Source organism: Schistocerca gregaria, chromosome X (genome assembly GCF_023897955.1).
Source record: "Schistocerca gregaria isolate iqSchGreg1 chromosome X, iqSchGreg1.2, whole genome shotgun sequence".
Classification (NCBI taxonomy): Eukaryota; Metazoa; Arthropoda; class Insecta; order Orthoptera; family Acrididae; genus Schistocerca; species Schistocerca gregaria.
Window position 1 is genome coordinate 128,544,098 of NC_064931.1, and position 12,726 is coordinate 128,556,823.

Genomic DNA, 12,726 nt, shown 5'->3' on the forward strand with positions numbered 1-12,726 from the left:
TGCTTGGCTCTACGTTGCTGCTGTGCGTTTTGCGCCGCTATTCAGCTGTGCCTTTTAACCCTTTATTTACTGTAATTGTAAAAAATATAAACTGGAGGTCCAAAATTTCTACTTCAATATTTGATGAATTCTTATTGAATTAATAGCAGATTATTTTATCTAAAAACTAAACGAAGTTATTTAAAGGCATAAAACGTTAAGAGGACTTGTAAATCCCGACAGGAGTAAACAGAGAAAGTACGTTAAGGGACTCAGAAGTCACAAAAGAATCATACAGACAGGGCTTTTGCCTCTGGTGATAGTTATGAAAATAATTATTTTTTTCGTTAACGCATACAAAAATATTATGCTCTGAAGGCCGGCCGGAGTGACAGTGCAGTTCTAGGCGCTACAGTTTGGAACCGGGCGACCGCTACGGTCGCAGGTTCGAACCCTGCCTCGGGCATGGATATGTGTGATGTCCTTAGGTTCGTTAGGTTTAATTAGTTCTAAATTCTAGGTGAGTGATGACCTCCGAAGTTAAGTCGCATAGTGCTCAGAGCCATTTTCGATATGCTCTGAACTCAATGAATCTGCCTCCTGAAATGACAAATGTTGGCCAGTAAGATCCTGTATTATGAAAATGTACGTCATTTGATACCGAAAATTCTGTCTTTCTTCTCCTTGAACTTGAAAGTGGAGAATTTTGATCCTTTTTGGGACTTGCTCGTTTTTTGGACATTTGCTTTCCAAATGTAGTTCCACCTTTGAGTTCAATCAATGAAATGGTCCCTTTTACGTCACAGTATGAAATATGGGTATTCGCAACGTTCATTTCCACCACTGCATAAAACAGTCTGTATCAATACATTTTAGTCTTTCTGTAAATTTCATGAAGAGACATCACTACGTCATCTTTATTTATGACACCTAAGTGTTCATCTTGTACAATTGTCAGTACCCGCACTTCAGTCTTTGCTCCATCTTTCTGAGTTGTAAATATACTGCATACTTCATTTCCATGATAATTTGAAAGAAAGCGAACTGCACGATTGTCCTTCCATATTCTGTGCAGTACTAGCACATACCTGAAGAGATACAGTTTGAACTTTTTCATTTCTGTATCTGCCTTATTAGCCCTTAATTCAGGTCCTGCAATATTTTGTTAGATACTAGCACACGCCTGAAGAGTTTTTGCTTTATTATTCCGCGGACTATTACGCATCATGTCATCTTTCCTGACATCACTACATCAGATGCTGTATCAATATAATGTGAAAAATCTTCTATTTCAGTGTGAATTCCTTCGTCTCAAAGACATCTTTTGTAATAGGTAGCCGTAGCCTGAAACAAAAATATCTTTCTAAGTTCACTTATGTTTTATAAGTCACGCATTATTTTTAGCGTCTTTGTATAAACTGAACTGTCATATTATCCATCGCGAGGATGTGTTTCTATTTATGAAAGGTGGTGAAAGCAGAAGAAACTGTAAACGTCAGAGCAAAGCAACCAATTGTCAATGTAACCTCGACTTGTGAAGTTACTGCCATCGACCTGACGCAACTGCTAAATCCCAATCATATTTTACCTTATAATTGAATATTAGAAGTGCAGTGTACTGATGTTTTATCAAAATTAACATTACTATGTGTTAAGGTAACTACAAAGAAATTTCCGCTCACGTCAGTGCACGTATGAATCTTACTTTTATTTATATAACCTTGCAGCTTTTTTTCAAACGCCAAGCAGCGATTTGCATTGTAGCCGTTGACGTTTCATAGTGATGTATATCCTTCGTAATGGGGTGCAGGCTGTACTGACATCCTGAATAGGAAACACAAACTGGATCGAAAACGACCTTTCGGTCCCTGCGGATCTAACGGATTTTTGAGTTGCATAATTACACACAGAATCTGCCAGGACTCACAGGTTCCGCCTGTAAATGGAGGGTTAAGCGGTAAACCTTACCGTTTTTTGCGACGCAAGGCAGTCTACGAAGGCTACGTGTGTCGCCTGGTTCGTTTTCCAGTGCCCGCCACCTGCTGTGGGTCATCTGTCCTGATGTCGGGTCGCCTGCACCGAATGAGCCACAAATGTCGTAATCCGCTACTGCACACGCGCCTGCATTCTGACCGCGTCGTCTGTCTTGAATAGGAGTCGTAACGAAGTCTCGCAGTCTTCTGCTCTTCATTTCAGTCCCTTATTTGACATCCTACGTCACAGTTCGTTTCATTACACACGCCTTATCTGCTGTTACATCATAATCTGTCCCTCATTGTCACAGAACACTCAGTAAATTTTTTTAAATGTAATTATCACAGTTTTTTCACTATTGTTCTCTGTTATCTATCCTGCGCTGTGCCCTTTATGACTACCTCTCTTGGTCAATGTTCTGCTGATTGTTTCTGTCAGATATTCACTATTCAATTCAACTATTCACTCTTGCAGCCTAAATACATCCATATTCATCCCCGCCAGGTTTGCCATATGCAACGTTTTCCTAGCTTTGGCTGTGCGTGCCCCAACCTCCAGCTGTAATAGTGTGACCGGACACGGAAGGGTGTCACTGGAGATATGCAAATCCGTCACCTCTCGCAGTTTTTCTGAAATTCACTAACCACGAGTCTTCAGAGATGTGTCTTCGCTGGATTCGAAGCACTCGGTCAGGGGCTCGTACGCAAGTGACAGATGTGGCGCTGAAATGGTGATACATGGACAAATCCTTAACCACACTGGTGTCCAAAATCAAAGTAACAAACCACTGTTTTCTTGCCCTGTGTACAATTCATGACGTTATCACACAAACTGTCAACAGATGTCCGTACAGTCGTGTCCTACACGGAAGATGGAATTCTGGTCTACGGACAACCACGTCAGTGATGTCTTCAGGGAACCGATCAAACGGTATAGTGTTTGCCGGGTAGACCCACATCCACAATCGCTGTGTACACAGTCACAGACGGTGCAGTATGGCACAGAGAAGACGAATACCAGGCTTTCTGCGGTGGAGGGTCATGGCATGAATTGAAGCAGGACAGTCACAAAATGATGTGGACCGATGGCTTACTGTGAATCGTTGAGTTGTTTCTCGAACGTAGCGACAGTTTGTAGAGATTGAAACTGTATCCTGAAGACCAGGACGAGGCCAGCTACATGTAACAGAAAGAGGGAACCGTTATTTGGCTGTAAGGGCACGACGTTACCACCTTAGTACTGCACGGCACTGGCATCTGACCTCGCAGTATCTACTGGACGTGTTGTATCGAGGCAAACGGTGTACAGAAGGCCAAGGCAAAGCGGCCTATATTGTCGGAGTTCTGCTATATGCGTACTTCTGACTCGTCTACACAGAAGGGAACGTCTAGAGTAGAGTCATGAACATGCCACCTGGACATTCGATCCGTGGGCCAATGTTCTTTTGGCAGATTAGTCCCGATTTGGTCTGAACAGTGATTGTCGACGGACTCGCATCTGGACGAAACGTGGAATATGATTTCGGAACCCATTAATTGTGGAAAGAGACTTATATCGACGATGATCCCTAATGGTGTGGACACGGATTACGTTGATCAGTCGAACACCTCTTCATGAAATTGTACGGTTAAACCGTAAGGTTTAACTGCTGTCAGGTATCGTGATGAGATCCTCCTGTGCGGTTGTTGCAAGGTTCTGTGGGCCCCGACTTCGTATTGCTGGACGATAATTCTCGACGTGTGGTTGATATTTTCTTGGGAACATAAGATACTGTATGCATGTCGTGGCGTTGCTCGCTCTCCTGATTTGAATTTCATGGAGCACGTCTGGAATGCACTAGGGATACGGGTTGCATCACGTCGGCATCCACCAACCACCCTCCAAGACTTGCGAGAAGCGCTGCAAGAAGAATGGGCGTTATTGCGTCAACATGAGATTGATGACATCATTCACAGCATGCCACGTCGTTTGTGAGGCCTATATTGCTGCCAAAGGTAGCCATACCCCATACTGAGCGCATTAACCAGTTGTCGCAACGTGTGTGTAGATCCGTGAAGTGGAAGAAACGAAGAACATTTTTGTCTACCGTTATTCATGTTGCATTTGTTTACGTTCTGTATGCTTTGTATTGATTCTACTTCATTATCAACTGATTATAATGCTTTGCGGAAAAATAGGCGCAACCTTGCAAAGTTTCGGTTTGTTGCTTTAATTTTGGACACTTGTGTATTACAATACAAAAAATCAGTTCAATGCAAAAGAAAAAACTCGAAATAATTCATAATAGGAAAATATGTTTACGTAATCGCGCATAACAGTGAAGTGACATGAAACATAGAAATCAAGACTAGTTTATTGTGTTAGAAATAATACGAAAAAGTAATAGATTGCTGTAAGATGAAAATATAAATTTTTAAAAAACGAGCAGCATATAATCAACATCACATATGAATTGGTACGTAATTTCTCACAAATGTCCAATATTCACTCAAGTTCTCCTCTCCACATTCTTTGCACAGCACTGAACGACAGGTTTGGCAAAATGGCCAACTGCAGCAGTTTCAGTACTGGTTAGCTTTTACTCACTGGCACGGGGACACACCATTACCTCTTTGAATCCAGAATGGGTTTTGGGGATTTTTGGAGAGGTTTTTTCAAAGCTCCTGAGATTGTTATTCTTAGTTCTTTCTGTAGTCTGCCACTGATCAAGCTCTCGTTGAGATAGGGTTCAGTATGCTGCGTGACCAGTGTTTTGATGAAGTCAAATAGGGAAATAAATATGTACGTCTTGCAGGACGTTTGTATTACGTTTCAGTTAACTCGGAGTAAGGTCTGAATTGCATAAAATACAGCAAGAAGTCATCTGGATGTTCGCCTTCTTGTGCTGCAGGTAGCACACTTCCGGACAAGGTCTACTCCACCTTTTGTGCTATTGTAAAAGGAATTTTTTTCTCGTTTTCCTGTTTTTGCATCTGTGCTTTTTGGATGATGCATACTGGGAATTAAAATGACAGCTTTTCCTTTTTTAGGGGCATATGAAATCAGTGTTTTTGTCATTTCTGAAGCCATAATGTATTGAACCTTATACACGTCTCTTGTATGGCTATAAATCAGGTGGGATTTCCTTTTTGTTTTTCCTCAATGTACCAACACAAGTCAACGTCCGTTCATTCAGCTCCGAAACTAATTCAGTAAAGCCAAAGTAGTTGTCAGCTATAATGTTACAGTTTGTACCGTGTCTGGGCTTTGCTGGTCTTAGGGCAGATTGAGTAGTTTCCTGAAAGTTCTTATTTTTTCTGGTATCAAACCAACGCCATCACTGTCTTTTCCATTGCGCACATATGTATTCAGAAGGTAGTCTGTAAGAGTGTCAGCTAAAAATCATTATTTTCAGCCTATATTTCGTTGGTTTACTAGTCATATATACCCCAAATGTGCATCTCCCACGAAAACGAACCAGCATTTCATCCAAGAGAAGATATACACTCCTGGAGATTGAAATAAGAACACCCTGAATTCATTGTCCCATGAAGGGGAAACTTTATTGACACATTCCTGGGGTCAGATACATCACATGATCACACTGACAGAACCACAGGCACATAGACACAGGCAACAGAGCATGCACAATGTCGGCACTAGTACAGTGTATATCCACCTTTCGCAGCAATGCAGGTTGCTATTCTCCCATGGAGACGATCGTAGAGATGCTGGATGTAGTCCTGTGGAACGGCTTGCCATGTCATTTCCACCTGGCGCCTCAGTTGGACCAGCGTTCGTGCTGGACGTGCAGACCGCATGAGACGACGCTTCATCCAGTCCCAAACATGCTGAATGGGGGACAGATCCGGAGATCTTGCTGGCCAGGGTAGTTGACTTACACCTTCTAGAGCACGTTGGGTGGTACGGGATACATGCGGACGTGCATTGTCCTGTTGGAACAGCAAGTTCCCTTGCCGGTCTAGGAATGGTAGAACGATGGGTTCGATGACGGTTTGGATGTACCGTGCACTATTCAGTGTCCCCTCGACGATCACCAGAGGTATACGGCCATTGTAGGAGATAGCTCCCCACACCATGATGACGGGTGTTGGCCCTGTGTGCCTCGGTCGTATGCAGTCCTGATTGCGGAGCTCACCTGCACGGCGCAAAACACGCATACGACCATCATTGGCACCAAGGCAGAAGCGACTCTCATCGCTGAAGACGACACGTCTCCATTCGTCCCTCCATTCACGCCTGTCGCGACATCACTGGAGGCGGGCTGCACGATGTTGGGGCGTGAGCGGAAGACGGCCTAACGGTGAGCGGGACCGTAGCCCAGCTTCATGGAGACGGTTGCGAATGGTCCTCGCCGATACCCTAGGAGCAACAGTGTCCCTAATTTGCTGGGAAGTGGCGGTGCAGTCCCCTACGGCACTGCGTAGGATCCTACGGTCTTGGCGTGCATCCGTGCGTCGCTGCGGTCCGGTCCCAGGTCGACGGGCACGTGCACCTTCCGCCGACCACTGGCGATAACATCGATGTACTGTGGAGACCTCACGCCCCACGTGTTGAGCAATTCGGCGGTACGTCCAACCCGGCCTCCCGCATGCCCACTATACGCCCTCGCTCAAAGTCCGTCAACTGCACATACGGTTCACGTCCACGCTGTCGCGGCATGCTACCAGTGTTAAAGACTGCGATGGAGCTCCGTATGCCACGGCAAACTGGCTGACACTGACGGCGGCGGTGCACAAATGCTGCGCAGCTAGCGCCATTCGACGGCCAACACCGCGGTTCCTGGTGTGTCCGCTGTGCCGTGCGTGTGATCATTGCTTGTACAGCCCTCTCGCAGTGTCCGGAGCAAGTATGGTGGGTCTGACACACCGGTGTCAATGTGTTCTTTTTTCCATTTCCAGGAGTGTATATGCGAGATCACTGTAAGTTCAAGATGTTATTCCGAGCTGCTGGTGGAGAAAAATTCGGCAGCTGACGTCTCTTTGTGTGTAGTCAACAACGATAAGTCGTCCGCAGCTCGTGGTCGTGGGATAGCATTCTCCGTTCCCACTCCCAGGGTCCCGGGTTCGATTCCCGGTGGGGTCAGGGATTTTCTCTGCGTCGTGAGGTGTGGGTGTTTTATGATGTCCTTTGGTTAGTTAGGTTTAAGTAGTTCTAAGTTCTAGAGGTCTGATGACCATAGATGTTAAGTCCCAGAGTGCTCAGATCCATTTGAACCATTTCTTGAACAACGATATGTATGGAGCTCTATTCCCAGTGAGCACTGAAGTCTTCGTCACATTATTTCTAGTTCAAACATGCTCACATGTCGTTGCTGGTGGAACAATCCCATATTTAAAGTTCGTTTTCTCTAGAATAAAACTGCGATAGGTGATGGGTTGCAGTCCTGGGAGGGAAAAAATTATTGTTTCGTCTCGTCATTTCAGTTAAAACATCTAGCTACTGCAGATAAAATGCGATATGTCACAGTTGATTGTGCTTCGATATCTATCCTATTAGGTTCTGGGTTCGAATCCTTGTCCCACACAAAGCTTTATCTCTAGACATTTCAAATAGGTTACTTGTTAAGAAGCAATACTTACTTACTTAGTTCGTTAACAGGGACAATAGGTGCTGGGTAGGAATTCGCGTCCGTTAAAAATGTTTGTGTTATGTAATTTAAAGTTGGTATTTGCTAATTGATACTGTCTACAATCGTGGTATATCATTCTCAGTATGCCTAATCAGGAATGACTGTTAGTTTCCGTCAGTCACGAAACCTTTGCTTAGTCTGCATGACCTGGGTTTGAATCCACATGCAGACCGAGACGGTTGGTCGTGTCATTTGAAGTTCATACCTATTCTCAACTAGCTCCTCGTGAATAACTTCAATTTTTAATGTGATTTTGTGTTAAATAATAAGTACGGTATGTTACTTCGAAGAGGAAATCATGAAAACGACGAACTTCCATCGTGCAATACCTATCTGACGTAATAATGAGAGTGGCAACATTTCAGATATATCATTTATTGTAATAAATGTGAGCTTAGAGGCCTTAAGGACAGTGTTATCTGTGATAAGGTGTTCCCTGATATTTGTAGTATCGTAGTATTACTTTACATCTTGAGTTACTGCGATACAGAGTAGTGTTTTCTAGTGGTTACATGTTGGAAACAATTTCAATAGTCAAACGACTGTACCAAGGAGTGATCAGAGGACCTGCTACACAGCTGCGTTATGTGGCTTGCATGCGAATCAGGCGAAATGCAATTCAGGTCGTTCGGATACTTTTGAGTATGACTGTACATGTACTTGGATACCTGCAGCTCACACCTAAGTGCCTGTCAGAGGGTTCATCGACCCACCTTTGCAATAATTCTCTATTATTCCACTCTCGAACAGCGCGCGGAATAAACGAACACCTATATATCTCAGTGCGAGCTCTGATTGCCCATATTATATTATGGTGATAGTTGCTCCCTATGTAGGTCGGCGTCAATAAAATACTTTCGCATTCGGAAGAGATAGTTGGTGATTGAAATTTCGTGAGAAGTTTCCGGCACAGAGAAAAACGCCTTTCTTTTAATGGTGCCCATCCCAAATCCTGTAGCAAGTCTGTGACACTCTCTTTCCTATTTCGCGATAATACAAAACGTGCTGCTCCTCTTTTAACTTTATCTATGCACTCCGTTAACCCTATCTGGTAAGGATCACTGATCGCGCAGCATTACTCTAAAAGAGGACGGACAAGCATAGCGTAGGCAGTCTCTTTAGTGGATCTGTTACGTTTCCTGAGTGTTCTGCCAAGAAAACGCAGTCTTTGCTTTGCCTTCCCCACAACATTTTCTATGTGTTCTTTCCCGTTCAAATTGATCGTAATTGTAATTCCTAGGTATTTAGTTGAATTTACGGCCTTTAGACTAGACTGATTTACAGTGTAACCTAAGTTTAATGGATTCCTTTTAGCACTAATGTGTATGATTTCAAACTTTTCATTATTTAGGGTCAATTGCCAATTTTCGCACAATTTAGATACCTTTTCTAAATCGTATTGCACTTTGTTTTTATCTTCTGATGAGTTTACCAGACGATAAACGACAACATCATCTACAAACAGCCTAATACGGGTGCTCAGATTGTCTCATAAATCGTTTAGATAACAACAAAGGGCCTATAGCACTACCTTGGGGAACGCCAGAAATCACTTTTCCTTTACTCGATGGCTTTCCTTAAGTTACTATGATCTATGACCTCTCTGACAGGAAATCAAGATTCCAGTCACATAACTGAGACTATATTCTACAAGCACACAGTCCATAACTGCAGCACCTAAGACCGTTCGGCTATCCCCGCGAGGCCTTTGTCAATAGCACTCAACACTTGGTGTGTGTAAAGTGCTAGTTTTGTTTCACAGGAATTATGTTCTCTAAATCCGTGTTGACTGTGTATCAATAGACCGATCTTTTCGAGGTAATTCATAAGGTACGAACACAATTTATGTTCCAAAATCCTGCTGCATATCGACGTTAATGATATGGGCCTGTAATTTAGTGGATTACTCCTGCTACCTTTCCTGAATATTGGTGTGACCTGTGCAGCTTTCCACTATTAATTTACGACTCTTTCGTCGAGAGCGCGGCTGTACACTCAAGCTCCAAAGAAACTAGTATAAGCATGCGTAACCAAATACAAAGATATGTAAACAGACAAAACACGGCTGTGTGGTCGACAACGCCTGTATAAAAAAACAAATGTCTGTCGTAATTATTCGATCGGTTACTGCTGCTACAATGGCAAGTCATCTAGATTTAAGTGAGTTTGAACGTGGTGTTACAGTCGGCGCACGAGCGATAGAACTTGGCATCTCTGAGGTAGCGATGACGTGGGGATTTTCCCGCATGACCATTTCACGATTGTACCATGAATATCAGTAATCTGGTAAAACATCCAATCTCCGACATCGCTGCGGCTGAAAAAAGATCCTACAAGAACTGGACCAACGAAGACTGAAGAGAATCGTTCAACGTGACGGAAGTGCAACCCTTCCGTTAATTGCTGCAGTTTTCAGTGCTGGGCCATCAAAAATTGTCAGCATCCGAACCATTCAACTAAACATCATCGGTGTGGGCTTTCGGAGCCGAAGGCCCACTCGTGTACCCTTGATGACAGCACGACACAGGGCTTTACTCCACATCAGGGCTCATCAACACCGACACTGGACAGTTGATGACTGGAAACATGTTGCCTGGTCGGACGAGTCTCATTCCAAATTGTATCGAGCGGTTGGACGTGTACGTGTCAGGAGACAACCTCATGAATCCATGCACCCTGCATGTCAGCAGGGGACTGTTCAAGCTGGTGGAGGCTCTGTAATGGTGTGGCAAACGTGCATTTGGAGTTATATGGGACCACTGATACGTCTAGATACGACTCTGACAGGTGACACATATGTAAGTCTCCTGTCTGATTACCTGCATCCATCCATGTGCCCCGGGCTCTGTGGCCAAGCGGTTCTAGGCCCTTCAGTCTGGAACCACGCAGCTGCTACGGTCGCAGGTTCGAATTCTGCCTCGGGTATGGATGTGTGTGATGTCCTTAGGTTAATTAGTTTTAAGTAGTTCTAAGTCTAGGGGACTGATGACCTCTGATGTTAAGTCCCATAGTGCTTAGAGCCATTTGAACATTCATGTGCATTCCGACGGACTTGGGCAATTCCAGTAGCACAATGTGACACTGCACACGTCCAGAATTGCTACAGAGTGGCTCCAGATACACTCTTCTGAGTTTAAACACTTCTGATGGCTACCAAACGCCCCAGACGTGAAAATTATTGAGCACATCTGGGATGCCTTGCAACCTGCTGTTAGGAAGACATCTCCGGCCTCTCGTACTCTTACGGATTTATGGACAGCCCTGCAGGATTCATGGTGTCAATTCCCTCCACTATTAATTCAGATATTAGTTGAGTCCATTCCACGTCGTGTTGCGACACTTCTGCGTGCTCGCGGCCAGCCGCAGTGGACGAGCGGTTCTAGGCGCTACAGTCTGGAAGCGCGCTGCTGCTACGGTCGCAGGTTCGAGTCCTGCCTCGGGCTTGGATGTGTGTAATGTCCTTAGGTTTAAGTAGTTCTAAGTTCTAGGGGACTGATGACCTCAGCAGATAAGTCGCATAGTGCTCAGAGCCATTTGTGTGCTCGCGGGGGCCCTGCACAATATTAGGCAGGTGTACCCGTTTCCTTGGCTCTTCGGTGTGTATGATTGTTAATTATGGAGCTATTGAACCAGCATACGCTGAGAGAAGTATACAGTCTGGACTAGAAGACCTGCTTTTATTAAGTGATTTAAGTTTATTAACTACTTCGAGGGCATCTACTTCTAAGTTACTGATGTTGCCAGGTGTTCTTAGTTCGAGGTCTGGGATATTTACTTCGTCTTCTTTGGTGAAGGAATTTCGAAAGGCTGTGTTTAGTAACTCTGCTTTCGCTGCACTGTTGTCGATAGTATTTCCATTGCTATCGCACAGAGAAGGCACTGACTGTGTATTGCCGCTAGGATCCTTTACATACGGCCAGAATGTCTTCGGATTTTCTGCCAGGTTTCGAGATAAAGTTTCGTTGTGGAAATCATTATAATCATCTTTAATTAATGTCCACGCTAAATTTCAAGCTTCTGTAAAGGATCACCAGTCTTGGAGATTTTGCGTTCGTTTGAATTTGTCATGCTTCTTCCGTTGTTTCTGCAACAGTGTTCTGACCCGTTCTGTGCACCAAGGAGGATCAGCTCCGTTGTTTGTTAATTTACTTGGTATAAATCTTTAAACTGTTGTCGATAGCCGGCCGCGGTGGTAGAGCGGTTCTAGGCGCTTCAATTCGGAACCGCGCGACTACTACGGTCGCAGGTTCGAATCCTGCCTCGGGCATGGATGTATGTGATGTCCTTAGGTTGGTTAGGTTTAAGTAGTTTTAAGTTCTAGGGGACTGATGACCTCAGATGTTAAGTCCCATAGTGAAAGTCCTATAGTGCTCAGAGCCATTTGAACCATTTTTTGCTGTCGATACTATTTCTTTGAATTCAAGCCACATCTGGTCTACACTTACATTATTTATTTAAAAGTACTGGAGATTGTCTCTTAGGAAGGCGTCAAGTGAATTTTTATCTGCTTTTTTGAATAGTTATGTTTTTCGTTTTTGGAGTATTTTGGGTTACAATACTCAGTCTCACTACGACAACCCTGTTTCACTATTCCCTGTATCCTGTATGATGCTGGTTATTAGCTCAGGATTATATGTTGCTAAGAGTTCAAGTGCTTTTTCACAACCGTTTACTATTCACGTGGGCTCATGAAGTAACTTCTCGAAACAATTTTCAGAGAATGCTCTTAGCACAATTTCGGATGATGTTTTATGCTTATCTCCGGGTTTAAACATTTACTTTCTCAACATGTCGAGGGTAAATTAAAGTCACCACCAACTATAACTGTATGGGTCGGGTATGTGTTTGAAATTAAACTCAAGTTTTCTTTGGTCCTTTCAGCAATTGTATCATTTGAGTTGGGAGATCGGTAAAAGGATTCAATTATTATTTTATTCCGATCGTCAACTGTCCATACATGCCTCACATGAACTGTCTGTTTCAGTTTCGCTACTAGATAAAACTACTTCTAACAGCAACAAACACGCCACAGCCAACTGCGTTTAGTCTATCCTTTCGGAAGACCGTTAAGTTCTTCGCAAAAATTTCGACTGAACCTATCTCCGGCTTTAGCCAGCTTCTTGTGCCTATAACCTTTTGAA